This window comes from Aegilops tauschii, chromosome 7 (assembly GCF_002575655.3).
Source record: "Aegilops tauschii subsp. strangulata cultivar AL8/78 chromosome 7, Aet v6.0, whole genome shotgun sequence".
Taxonomy (NCBI): domain Eukaryota; kingdom Viridiplantae; phylum Streptophyta; class Magnoliopsida; order Poales; family Poaceae; genus Aegilops; species Aegilops tauschii.
Genome location: NC_053041.3, coordinates 313174176 through 313188727, shown reverse-complemented (window position 1 = coordinate 313188727; position 14552 = coordinate 313174176).

Sequence of the window (14552 nt, the reverse complement as noted above, 5' to 3'; positions counted from 1 at the left end):
AGGTGCCGCTAGTCCTCGTTGCCGAGCCCTAGGTTCCAACTTGGGCGAGGCACATTTTCCACTTTCTCCAAACCGGAGAGCTTCCCTGCGACCAAGATGAAGCTGAAAAAGTAGCCCGAAGGGCCAGTATGTATCAGTTTGTCGATGACACTCTATACAGAAGGAGGCCCAACGGTGTGAAATTGAAGTGTGTCTGCTGGGAAAAAGGAAAGGAACTACTGGCTGAGATTCAAAGAGGAATATGCGGCTCCCACATTGGATCAAGGGCATTAGTTGGGAAAGCATTCCGGCAAGGATTCTATTGGCCCACAGGCCTCCAAGTGGCGGTCGAGCTCATCACGACATGTGAAGCCTGCCAGTTCCATTCCAAGAAAACACACCTGCCCGCCCAAGCTCTTCTAACAATCCCTCTATCATGGCCATTTTCGGTCTGGGGGCTCGATATCCTCGGCCCCTTCCCCCGAGCAATCGAGGGCTTTGAATCCTTGTTCGTTGCCATCGACAAGTTTACAAAGTGGCCGGAAGTGACTGCCGTGAGAAAGGTGACTGCTTAGTCAACTACCAAGTTCTTGAAAGAATTGGTGTGTCATTTTGGAGTTCCGGCAAGGATCATCACTAACAACGGCACCCAGCTTATGAGCCACGCCTTTATGCAATATGTTCATGCCCTCGAATGCAAGATCTCATTTGCCTCTATGGGACACCCCCGGAGCAATGGACAAGCTTAGAGGGCGAACGCTGAAGTGCTGCATGGACCCAAGACGAGAACTTTTGATACGCTGCAGAAGCACGGCAGGCAGTGGATCGAGGAGCTGTCGGTAGTTCTCTGGTCCCTCAGAACGGCACTAAACCGAGCTACCGAGCAGACTCCCTTCTCACTGGTCTACAGGGCATAAGCAGTTATCCCCATGGAACTCATTTATGGGTTGCCTCGAGTGCTTGTCTACAATGAAGTAGCGCAAGATCAGCACCGGCATGACGACGCTATGCTACTCGACGAGAACCGTCTCCGGGCTGCTACGCGTGGTGCACGCTACCAGCAAGCCCTGCGTCGCTATCATAGCCGCAAGGTTCACGCCCAGTGTTTTCAGGAAGGTGACCTTGTCCTTAGGCACGTTCAGTCCGCCAATGGTACACACAAGTTGTCACCAAAGTGGGAAGGCCCTTACCGGGTAGTACGAGTCACCAGACCTGGCGCAGTCCGTCTGGAGACCGGAGATGGCACCGAGTGGCAAAACTCATGGAATATTGAGCATCTCCGCAAGTTCTACCCGTAAGGCGCGACTGTCGGGCCCTTCCAAGCAGCCACCCTTTTGTACAGGCCTTGCCTCAGCTGCATGTAACCCCTTGTACAAAGCCATGGCAATGACCCTGTGCAAGAGAAAATAAAGAAGCGCTATATGGGGGCCCCCAACTAAGATTGCATGCATGCATGAGCAAACCAAGATCATTGCATAAGCATTTCATGAGCATTTGCAGGTGCATATAGATAGTATCGCATCTTGCATTCATTCTCATCTGCATGAAGCTACAGGTTCTTGCCATGAACTTGGCTTTGACAAGGAGTTGAGAAGATTGCCCGGCACAGCGATCCCCGGCAAGCCAAACAGATAAGTTTTACCTCATGTGCATTAGTGTTCTGTAAGGCTATAACTTAAGCATGAGAAAGCCCCGCCACTCTTTTGAGACTTAGGTCCTCCCATCCATGACTCGAACGTTGCTTTGGTCAGAATGGTCGCGGTAGCCTTTGGGAAAAAATAAGTTAGCGGGGGGCTGGTCCCTCTGTCTGTTCCCCGGCAGATGCAGCTCTCCCGCAGACAAAAAGGGTACCGGTAGGATAGCCTGTCGGGGAAAACCTGTTTATTTACATTGAAGAGGCATACCACCTCTGCATGGACATACACATGCACAAGTTCCCGGCAAGGTTCATCTTTTTCATTCATATGCTAATACAAGTACAAGCATTACAGAACACAAAGACGGACACGAGATATTACATTATCTGAATTAAAATTTGGCAATTGCCTACATATTTAAGATTGAAAAAATATAAGTGCCCCGTAATGCCTTTGCCCCTGTCCATCTCCTACAGGAAGAGGTCGAAGAGGCTGGAGGCGGGCACAACTGGGATTCAGCGCCTCCCCAGGATCAGGACGGCGCCGCTCCCCAGCAAGGAGGAAGAAACCAGAGGGCAGGCATGGATGGTGACATTGCCGGAGGACCAGACGGAAGGCACAAAGTCACCGGCCAACACGACTCGTTGGAACGGTTGCCCCCGTTCTTGATGCGTCATGGGTTGCCGCTGCCGTCCGCATCACTACCACCCGAAGACCTCGGCATGACCGCCTCGCTGGGCACCATGCTCTCTAAATCCTCCCACAGAGAGCATGGTCATCCCTGGGAGCCCTGATGTTAGAAGCTACCGCATGTCCCGGAGACGTGTGAGAAAGCAGGGAGCCTTCCTGTACGACGAGAGAAGCACGCCCAGGAGGAGCCAGATTCGCCCCTATTGGCAACGAATCTCTCCTATGGCTCCTCCCAGACGCCGCGAGAGGAAGAAGAATGGGGAGCGATCGACTACCACACACCGTGCCCACCTCGAGCCGCGGCATGGTGTCAATCGCATCCCCTCCCACTGAAGTCAAGGCCACGGGCGGCCCGGCGGCAAACACGCTGAGGTTACCACTCCCGGCATTGTTGCCACACTGCCCGAGTCCCCTTTTCAGATCTAAGGGAGGCTTCGAAATGAGGCCAGGGAGCTGGCCCCAGGCTCTCCCCTTCAGCATGACCAGCAGAAGCGGAAGACAGAGGAAGAAGAGTGCGAGGTTGGATGACTCCGCCCTCCCTCCGCCCCTCCTTTTATAGGCGGGGAAGGGCAGCTGCTCCATCAATGGGCGGCCACCGTCCTCCTCCGCCAATTCAAGACGACCACACCCTCACCATGATGCTCTCCCGTGTCACGCACCTCAGTTACCTACCCCGTGCGATGCATGCAACATACGTGGCCAGGGATAAGGGTGTGGTGGGAAGAGTGAACTGGCCGTTTCTACCCCGTGCGTTAAAGTCATTCACGGGCCATTACTAGAGCGGCCCCACCACGATTGGCTTTACACGGCGCATAGAGAAACCGGAAACCGTCTCGGAATCAAGGCTAATGAAGAAGCAAGGAAGACTTCAAGAGACTAGCCTCTTCAGCCACCTGCCTGTGCACTTATTAGGCCGTACCCCGACGATGCTCGGCAACGCGTTCAGGGCAGGCCCGAGGGCTTCTGTCGATGCAACAAACCCTGGGTCTGTTGCCCAGACTGTGCACAGGCACGGGAACAAGGTTGAAGCACCAACCCAAGTCAGGATACAAGAGATCAAGAGATTCGAAGGACCAACATGCAGATAAGAGGGACCAATACCAAACCAGAGAAGCAGGATATCGCCAAGAGAAAGCCTCCTTTGCCGGGCAGGCTAGCCTGGCAAGGGGCGAGGCTACCCCCAGAAGCGACCGAAGTGCCCCGGCAGGGCCTGCCGGGGCTCACGGAGGCAAAAACACCTCACCAACCAGTCAAGCATGAGCCACGTCGTCGATCAATGCGGTGTCAATCCGCAAGGTGATTAAGCGGCAGCCATTCGCCACATGGAAGCCATTTCCTACAGGAGAAACCCACAGACGACACCCATCCTGCGACGTGTCAAGAGAACAGGTGTGGAGTTGGCAAGATAGCCCGGCAGGCCTTGCCGAGCAACCAGTGATGTAACACTAAGCGGTGCATTTAATGCGCCCTGTCAGCTGATACGTCTCCAACGTATCTATAATTTTTGATTGTTCCATGCTATATTATATTCTGTTTTGGATGTTTAATGGGCTTTATTATACACTTTTATATTATTTTTGGGACTAACCTATTAACCAGAGGCCCAGCCCAAATTGCTGTTTTTTGCCTATTTCAGTGTTTCGAAGGAAAGGAATATCAAACTGAGTCCAAACGGAATGAAACCTTCGGGAACGTGATTTTCTCAACAAACGTGATCCAGAGGACTTGGAGTGGACGTCAAGAAACGATCGAGGAGGCCACGAGGCAGGGGGCGCGCCTACCCCCTGGGCGCGCCCTCCACCCTCGTGGGCCCCTTGTAGCTCCACCGACCTACTTCTTCCTCCTATATATACCTACGTACCCCCAAACCATCATACATGGAGCCAAAACCCTATTTCCACTGCCGAAACCTTCTGTACCCGTGAGATCCCATCTCGGGGCCTTTTCCGGTGCTCCGCCGGAGGGGGCATCGAGCACGGAGGGCTTCTACATCAACACCATAGCCTCTCCGATGATGTGTGAGTAGTTTACCTCAGACCTTCGGGTCCATAGTTATTATCTAGATGGCTTCTCCTCTCTCTTTGGATCTCAATACAAAGTTCTCCTCGATTCTCTTGGAGATCTATTTGATGTAACTCTTCTTTTGCGATGTGTTTGTCGAGATCTGATGAATTGTGGGTTTATGATCAAGATTATCTATGAATAATATTTGAATCTCCTCTGAATTCTTTTATGCATGATTGGTTATCTTTGTAAGTCTCTTAGAATTATCAGTTTGGTTTGGCCTAATAGATTGATCTTTCTTGCAACGGGAGAAGTGCTTAGCTTTGGGTTCAATCTTGCGGTGCTCGATCCTAGTGACAGTAGGGGAAACGACACATATTGTATTGTTGCCATCGAGGATAAAAAGATGGGGTTTATATCATATTGCATGAGTTTATCCCTCTACATCATGTCATCTTGCTTAAAGCGTTACTCCGTTCTTATGAACTTAACACTCTAGATGCATGCTGGATAGCGGTCGATGTGTGGAGTAATAGTAGTAGATGCACGCAGGAGTCGGTCTACTTGTCACGGTTGTGATGCCTATATACATGATCATAACTAGATATTCTCATAACTATGCTCAATTCTATCAATTGCTCGACAGTAATTCGTTTACCCACCGTAATACTTATGCTATCTTGAGAGAAGCCACTAGTGAAACCTATGGCCCCCGGGTCTATTTTCCATCATATTAATCTCCCGTCAACGAGCTATTTCTGGCGCCGTTTATTTTGCAATCTTTACTTTTTATCTTTATCATAAAAATACCAAAAATATTATCTTATCATCTCTATCAGATCTCACTTTTGCAAGTCGCCGTGAATGGATTGACAACCCCTTTATCGCATTGGTAGCAAGGTTCTTATTTGTTTGTGTAGGTGCGAGGGACTTGAGCGTGGCCTCCTACTGGATTGATACCTTGGTTCTCAAAAACTGAGGGAAATACTTACGCTACTTTGCTGCATCACCCTTTCCTCTTCAAGGGAAAAACCAACTCATGCTCAAGAGGTAGCAAGAAGGATTTCTGGCGCCGTTGCCGGGGAGTCTAGGCACAAGTCAAGACATACCAAGTACCCATCACAAACTCTTATCCCTCGCATTTCATTATTTGTCATTTGCCTCTCTTTTTCCTCTCCCCCACTTCACCCTTGCTGTTTTATTCGCCCTCTTTTTCCGTTCGCCTCTTTTTCGCTTGCCTCTTGTTTGCTTGTGTGTTGGATTGCTTGCTTGTCACAATGACTCAAGACAATACTAAATTGTGTGACTTTACCAATACCAACAACAATGATTTTCTTAGCACTCCGATTTCTCCTCTTACCGATGCTGAATCTTGTGAAATTAATGCTGCTTTGCTGAATCTTGTCATGAAAGATCAATTTGCCGGCCTTCCTAGTGAAGATACCGCTACCCATCTAAATAGCTTTGTTGATCTGTGTGACATGCAAAAGAAGAAAGATGTGGACAATGATATTGTTAAATTAAATCTATTTCCTTTTTCGCTTAGAGATCGTGCTAAAACTTGGTTTTCTTCTTTGCCTAAAAATAGTATTGATTCTTGGAATAAGTACAAACATGCTTTTATCTCTAAGTACTTTCCTCCCGCTAAGATCATCTCTCTTAGAAACGTTATCATGAATTTTAAACAACTTGATCATGAACATGTTGCACAAGCTTGGGAGAGGATGAAATTAATGATACGTAATTGCCCTACTCATGGTTTGAATTTGTGGATGATTATACAAATTTTTTATGCCGGATTGAATTTTGCTTCTAGAAATCTTTTAGATTCGGCCGCGGGAGGCACTTTTATGGAAATCACCTTAGGAGAAGCTACTAAACTCCTAGATAATATTATGGTTAATTATTCTCAATGGCACACTGAAAGATCTACTAGTAAAAAAGTGCATGCGGTAGAAGAAATTAATGTTTTGAGTGGAAGATGGATGAAATTATGAAATTGTTTGCTAATAAGGGTGTTTCTTATGATCCTAATGATATGCCTTTTTCCACCTTGATTGAGAATAATAATGAATCTATGGATGTGAATTTTGTTGGTAGGAATAATTTTGGTAACAACGTGTATAGAGGAAACTTTAATCCTAGGCCATTTCCTAGTAATTCCTCTAATAATTATGGTAATTCCTACAACAATTCTTATGGAAATTTTATTAAGTTGCCCTCTGAATTTGAGACTACTGTTAAAGAGTTTATGAATTCACAGAAGAATTTCAATGCTTTGCTTGAAGAAAAATTGCTTAAAGTTGATGAATTGGCTAAGAACGTGGATAGAATTTCTCTTGATGTTGATTCTTTGAAACTTAGATCTATTCCACATAAGCATGATATCAATGAGTATCTCAAAGCCATGAGAATTTCCATTGATGAGTGCAAAGAAAGAACCGCTAGGATGCGTGCTAAGAAAGATTGCTTTGTAAAAGCGTGTTCTTCTAATTTTTATGAGAATAAAGATGAAGATCTAAAAGTTATTGATGTGTCACCTATTAAATCTTTGTTTTGCAATATGAATCTTGATAATGATGGGACTGGAGACGAGACAACTTTAGTTAGAAGGCCTCCCAAAAATTCGGAGTTTTTAGATCTTGATGCAAAAATTGATAAAAGTGGGATTGAAGAGGTCAAAACTTTAGATATCAATGAACCCACAATCATGGATTTCAAGGAATTTAATTATGATAATTGCACTGTGATAGATTGTATTTCCTTGTTGCAATCCGTGCTAAATTCTCCTCATGCTTATAGTCAAAATAAAGCCTTTACTAAACATATCGTTGATGCTTTGATGCAATCTTATGAAGAAAAACTTGAGTTGGAAGTTTCTATCCCTAGAAAACTTTATCATGAGTGGGAACCTACTATTAAAATTAAAATTAAAGATCATGAATGCTATGCTTTGTGTGATTTGGGTGCTAGTGTTTCCACGATTCCAAAAACTTTGTGTGATTTGCTAGGTTTTCGTGAATTTGATGATTGTTCTTTAAACTTGCATCTTGCGGATTCCACTATTAAGAAACCTATGGGAAGAATTAATGATGTTCTTATTGTTTCAAATAGGAACTATGTGCCCGTAGATTTTATTGTTCTTGATATAGATTGCAATCCTTCATGTCCTATTATTCTTGGTAGACCTTTCCTTAGAACAATTGGTACAATTATCGATATGAAGGAAGGGAATATTAGATTCCAATTTCCGTTAAGGAAAGGCATGGAACACTTTCCTAGAAAGAAGGTTGTATTACCTTATGAATCTATTATGAGAGCCACTTATGGATTGCCTACCAAAGATGGCAATACCTATATCTATCCTTGCTTTTATGCCTAGCTATGGGCGTTAAACGATAGCGCTTGTTGGGAGGCAACCCAATTTTATTTTAATTTTCTTGCTTTTTTATTTCTGTTTAGTAATAAATCTTTGATATAGCCTCTGGTAAGATTTGTTTTTATGTTTTAATTAGTGTTTGTGCCAAGTTAAACCTATAGGATCTTCTTGGAGTTATAATTATTTGATCTTGCTGAAAATTCCAGAAACTTTCTGTTCTCCAAAAAAATTGTTTAAAATCACCAGAACGTGATAAAATACTGATTCCAATTGCAGCAGATCAATAATCAAATTATCTAGGTCTTCCTATTTTGGTAGATTTTTCTGAGTTCCAGAAGTTTGCGTTAGTTAGAGATTACTACAGACTGTTCTGTTTTTGACAGATTCTGTTTTTCGTGTGTTGTTTGCTTATTTTGATGAATCTATGGCTAGTAAAATAGTTTATAAACCATAGAGAATTTGTAATACAGTAAGTTTAAAACCAATATAAATAAATAATGATTTCAATACAGTACCTTGAAGTGGTGTTTTGTTTTCTTTCGCTAACGGAGCTCACGAGATTTTCTGTTAAGTTTTGTGTTGTGAAGTTTTCAAGTTTTGGGTAAAGATTTGATGGATTATGGAACAAGGAGTGGCAAGAGCCTAAGCTTGGGGATTACCAAGGCACCCCAAGGTAAATCTAAGGACACCAAAAAGCCAAAGCTTGGGGATGCCCCGGAAGGCATCCCCTCTTTCGTCTTCGTCCATCGGTAACTTTACTTGGAGCTATATTTTTATTCACCACATGATATATGTTTTGCTTGGAGCGTCTTGTATGATTTGAGTCTTTGATTGTTAGTTTGTCACAATCATCCTCTCTGCACACACCTTTTGAGAGAGACACACATGATTCAGAATTTGTTAGAATACTCTATGTGCTTCACTTATATCTTTTGAGCTATATAGTTTTTGCTATAGTGCTTCACTTATATCTTTTAGAGCACGGTGGTGGTTTTGTTTTATAGAAACTATTGTTATCTCATGCTTCACTTATATTATTTTGAGAGTCCTACAAAACAGCATGGTAATTGGCTTAAATGGGAAATTAATCCTAATATGATAGGCATCCAAGATTAGTAAAAACTTTCTTATAAGTGCGTTGAATACTAAGAGAAGTTTGATGCTTGATAATTGTTTTGAGATATGAAGATGGTGATATTAAGAGTCATGCTAGTTGAGTAGTTGTGAATTTGAGAAATACTTGTTCTAAAGTTTTTGATTCCCGTAGCATGCACATATGGTGAACCGTTATGTGATGAAGTCGGAGCATGATTTATTTATTGATTGTCTTCCTTATGAGTGGCGGTCGGGGACGAGCGATGGTCTTTTCCTACCAATCTATCCCCCTAGGTGCATGCGCGTAATACTTTGTTTCGATAACTAATAGATTTTTGCAATAAGTATGTGAGTTCTTTATGACTAATGTTGAGTCCATGGATTATACGCACTCTCACCCTTCCACCATTGCTAACCTCTCTAGTACTGCGCACCTTTCGCCGGTACCATACACCCACCATATACCTTCCTCAAAACAGCCACCATACCTACCTATTATGGCATTTCCATAGCCATTCCGAGATATATTGCCATGCAACTTACCACCATTCCGTTTTCTATGACACATTCCATCATTGTCATATTGCTTTGCATGATCATGTAGTTGACATCGTATTTGTGGCAAAGCCACCGTTCATAATTTTCATACATGTCACTCTTGATTCATTGCATATCCCAGTACTCCGCCGGAGGCATTCACATAGAGTCATATTTTTGTTCTAAGTATTGAGTTGTAAGTAAATAAAAGTTTGATGATCATCATTATTAGAGCATTGTCCCAGTGAGGAAAGGATGATGGAGACTATGATTCCCCCACAAGTCGGGATGAGACTCCGGACAAAAAATATATAAAAAGAAAAAAAAGAAAAAAGGAGGCCATAAAAAAAGAGAAAAGGCCCAAATAAAAAATGAGAGAAAAAGAGAGAAGGGACAATGTTACTATCCTTTTACCACACTTGTGCTTCAAAGTAGCACCATGATCTTCATGATAGAGAGTCTCCTATGTTGTCACTTTCATATACTAGTGGGAATTCTACATTATAGAACTTGGCTTGTATATTCCAATGATGGGCTTCCTCAAAATTGCCCTAGGTCTTCGTGAGCAAGCAAGTTGGATGCACACCCACTTAGTTTCTTTTGTTGAGCTTTCATACACTTATAGCTCTAGTGCATCCGTTGCATGGCAATCCCTACTCACTCACATTGATATCTATTGGTGGGCTTCTCCATAGCCCATTGATACGCCTAGTTGATGTGAGACTATCTTCTTCTTTTTTGTCTTCTCCACAACCACCATTCTATTCCACATATAGTGCTATGTCCATGGCCCACGCTCATGTATTGCGTGAAGATTGAAAAAGTTTGAGAACATCAAAAGTATGAAACAATTGCTTGGCTTGTCATCGGGGTTGTTGTAACATCCCAAGTTTTCAATTTGGAATGTTATACATTAGATCATGATTGCATATCATATTTTATTGCATTTTGGTTTGATCCTAGAAATTCTACGCAACTCAAGGACCCACGGAGAGAGTTGGGGATTTCGTTATTTTCGTATTTGAGATTTATCAAATTTTGAAAATAGGATCATTTGGTTTTATTTATTTTATCCTCAATTATTCAATTATAAAAATATGAGAGAGGGAATAAAATGACTTCCCCAAAATATAGGAATATTGAAGATTTAATAAAAAATCAAATAAGATTTTATTTCCGAGTTTTCGGATATTTTATTTGAATTTAGGAAAAATGTGCGTTTTTCAAAATTGCATTTAGGCCCTAAATAAATGTTCATCTTGTTCGGCTTGATTTTAGAAGCCGGGGAAAATTTATTTTGGGATTTTTGGAGTCCGTTTGGTATTTCTCTTAATCGTTTTTCTGCGCATAATTATTTTAAAAAAACGAAACCGACTATGGGCCGTAACCGGTCAGGACTCCGCCTGACCGGGGCTTTATATAGCGCCGAGCCGGCCCAGCCCGAGGCCAAACCCTAGCCGCCTCGAGCCCCGCGCCGCCCCAGCCCGACCCCGCCGCCACCGCCGCCGCCCCTCGCCGTCCCGCCGCCGCCGCCCGACCTCGTCGCCGGAGCCGCCGCTTCGCCGGAGCCGGAGGTAGCCGCCGGTTTTCTCGCAAAAAACCGTTCGGTTTTTCCGTGTTTTTTCGTCGGTTTTTTAGATCCGTTTTTTTAGATCGGTTTTTTTGGTTTAGGTTAATTAGCGAGCGTTCGCTCGGTCGTTCGTTTTATTGAACGCGTTCGTCGTTTAGATCCAGTTAACGAACGTTCATTCGTTAATCTGTTCGATGTTTTTCTCTTCTTGGATTTATTCCGCGATTTTTCTGATCGCAATTTCTGATCATATTTTCGAACTAGTATAACTTTTCGCTCGTTTATCGGAATCAGGCGATTAAAGTGCCTAGAGTTTCGTCTCGAAATTCTCTTTCCATTTAACCAACTCAAACAAGTTTTCTATTTCTGTAAAATTTGACCTAGGTCCAGATTAGTAAACGAAGTTTGTTTCTTTCGCCGTTTGACTTTCGTTGCTTCGTTCGATTTGATTCTTTTTGCAAACCGGAGTTCTTAAGTTGAACTTTCTGGTTAGTTATCTTATTTGAGTTTTACCTGTGCATTAGATGAGTACTTATTGTTTGCTTGTTTGTTTACGATAGAGTACCCGGAGTGCGCCGCTTGCTACTTCGAATCGCTAGGTTTCGCGGATCATCAGCAAGGCAAGTAACACTTTGATCATACCCCTTTTACTACCCAGTTTTATTGCATTATATCAATCCTCAACATTGCATGATTAGGATCTAATTAAATTGTGGGTATTGGGAAGTAGAAGAGGTAGTACCTATCACCTGTTTCATTATCAAACCTTTGGGAGTTACTTCTACGTTTGCTTATATTGCTATGTTATGCTTGTAGACGTGGATTGGGTTTGAGAGATATTAATGACATATGTGAGATTGTTAATTAATGGTTTACTTAAGGTGGCAACTAAAACTCAAATCTGGGTGGATTGAGGTACCTGGGTATTCCAGGATTGCCTGTTTTCTTTTTGGACCGCCACCCAGGTTCAAAGGGATCATGAGATTATTCATGCTAGAAACTTCCGTGTGCAGCCACAAGCTATTATGGGCTCTAGCATAGTTGATTAAGTTGTGTGAACTCTTACCGTGGTAGACTAGCAGATGTAGGGGATGTAGGTGTACCGGTCTACCCATCGTAAGGTGCTAACGCTTCTGAAAGACTGTGTCTCGGTCATCCGTTTCTCAAACATCATGTAGTACGAGAATCAAGCGGAGGCGATCGAGTCTTGTGGGGAAAAGTGCGCAAACCTCTGCAGAGTGTACAATCTAATCATGGTTAGCCGTCTCCCCGGCTATGGACATCTTGAGTATCTAGTACTTGGATTATCATGTGAATCTCATCATGTTACTTTAATTAATCTTGTTGGGTTATGATGATACTTAATTGGGATTGAGATGCTGTCAACCATCTCAATGTTTAACAACCACCATGATAGTTAAATAAAATTTATTCCTTTGCAGTAGGGAAAAACTGGCTTTTCGCAAAACTGTAACCACAGAGCTTTCTACCAGCCATATATGCATGTAGTATAGCATTGTTATGTTCATTATTCTCTATGTGTTACATTGCCAGCATATTCCATGTGCTGACCCGTTTCCGGGCTGCAACGTTTCATGTTGCAGACTTTTCAGACGACGAGTAAGGTGCCTTTGGTCGTGGTCTTATACTCAGTGATGCCGTTGGAGTTGATGGACTCACTATTCTTCCAAGTCTTCCGCTGTTATCATATTAGATGGCCTTAAGCCATATTTATCATACTTATTCTCTTTTGAGATATTCGTTGTAATAAGTGTGTGATTGCTACTCTGTTATAAATCCTCCATTTGTACTCTGCGTGTCAGCATTACTGATCCAGGGATGACACTGGTGCACAGCAGCACAGACTGTTTGAGGTCTGGTCGCTACAAAGGTGGTATCAGAGCACACGCTGGCTGTAGGACACGACCACTAAGCTTAAACCCTAGAACACTACTCTCTTCTCATTTCTGACTCCTCTCCACTTTCTACTCTTTTAGGAATGGCGAATGCAAGGAACAAGTTCATGCAACCAGATGAAGATACACCTTTTGGATGACACTTGAAGGAAGTCACTAAGTACTTGAACATTGGAATACCAAGCATCACCGGAACCTACAATGCCACACTACCAGAAGAGGAGAGCTGGAAGATTCAAGTTCAAATTCCAGGAAGGACGTTTACACCAGTCACTGAGCCTATAAAGTTTTCTTTTGAAGCACCAACCTGGAGTTTAGGGAAGAGCATGGCAGCCCACATCTCTATGGGACGCATTGGAGAAGTCTACCACAGGGGGCTTAAGGATACTATTTATCAGATTTGTGGACGCCGAGATGAGCAATGGGAGATGATCAGCACCAAGAAGGATGGATCAATTGCAGCTTTCATCCAGGAGCAAAACCAACACATTCGTCGCCAGGAGAACCAGATGTGCTCAGACATGATAGATCTGAAGAAGGCATTTACCAAGATCAAGGAGTTGGAGGAAGAACTCAAGGCTACACGCGAGGATTATTTGGAGGAAATCGTCGCACTAGTAGGGAAGAATGACGACCTAGAGAAGAAGATTGGAGTATTCATGGGAAATCCAGCATCAAAAGGAGAAGATGATGAATGCGCTTGCCCGGATAACTACATCATCATCGACGACACCGACTCGGAACCAAGTGAAGATGACTTTGTTTATGAAGCTGCAGCAGATATCATGGAGTCTTCGACTGATCAAAATTTCTAGTAGACCACCATATCAGTAGTAGTATTCCCCCATGTATATAGTATAGTTCGAGCACTTTTGTAACGCTAGTTAGATCGATTGTATGCATTGTTTGATTTGATTGAGTGATATTGATTGTGTTTGTCTCATGAGCATATGGGTAGTGTTTTCTATCTAGACCTCATTCTATTCTAAACTCTCATCTTATCTAAACCTATCAGATGCCTCCGAGACGCGACACCGGATTTGTTTTCCCACCGGAGATCACACAGTTGATTCAGCAGCAGAATGCCCTGACGCAAGTGTTAGTACAGAACCAAGGCAACAACAACAACAACCCACCACCACCACCTGTTGATCACTTAGCCCGTTTCTTGAGGCTAAATCCGCCGGTGTTTTCCAGCAGCACCGAGCCGATTGTTGCAAATGATTGGCTCCGCAAAGTTGGAAGGGAGTTGACCACTGCAGGATGCACAGATGCGGAGAGAGTGCGTTTTACCGCACATCAGCTTGATGGACCCGCAGCATCATGGTGGGAGAATTACACGGCCACACACCCTATTGACACTGTCACATGGGACCAGTTTCAACATGCTTTCCGTACAGCCCATGTTTCAGCAGGAGCTATGGCTATGAAGAAGCGTGAGTTTCGCAACCTACGCCAAGGAGGACGCACCGTAGGCCAGTATGTGGAGGATTTCAGTAAGTTAGCACGTTATGCACCAGATGACGTTGCTACAGATGCAGCCAAGCAGGAGAAGTTTCTGGAAGGACTGAATGATGAGCTGAGCATGCAGCTAATGGTAGCAACCTTCAATAAGTACCAGGAGTTGGTAGATAGAGCACTCATGATTGAAGGGAAGCAGCAGCAGATTGAAAACCGTAAGAGGAAGTATGGACAAGGGAAGTACAATTCTGGAGCTCAGCAGAAGCCACGTTTTACCCCGAAAT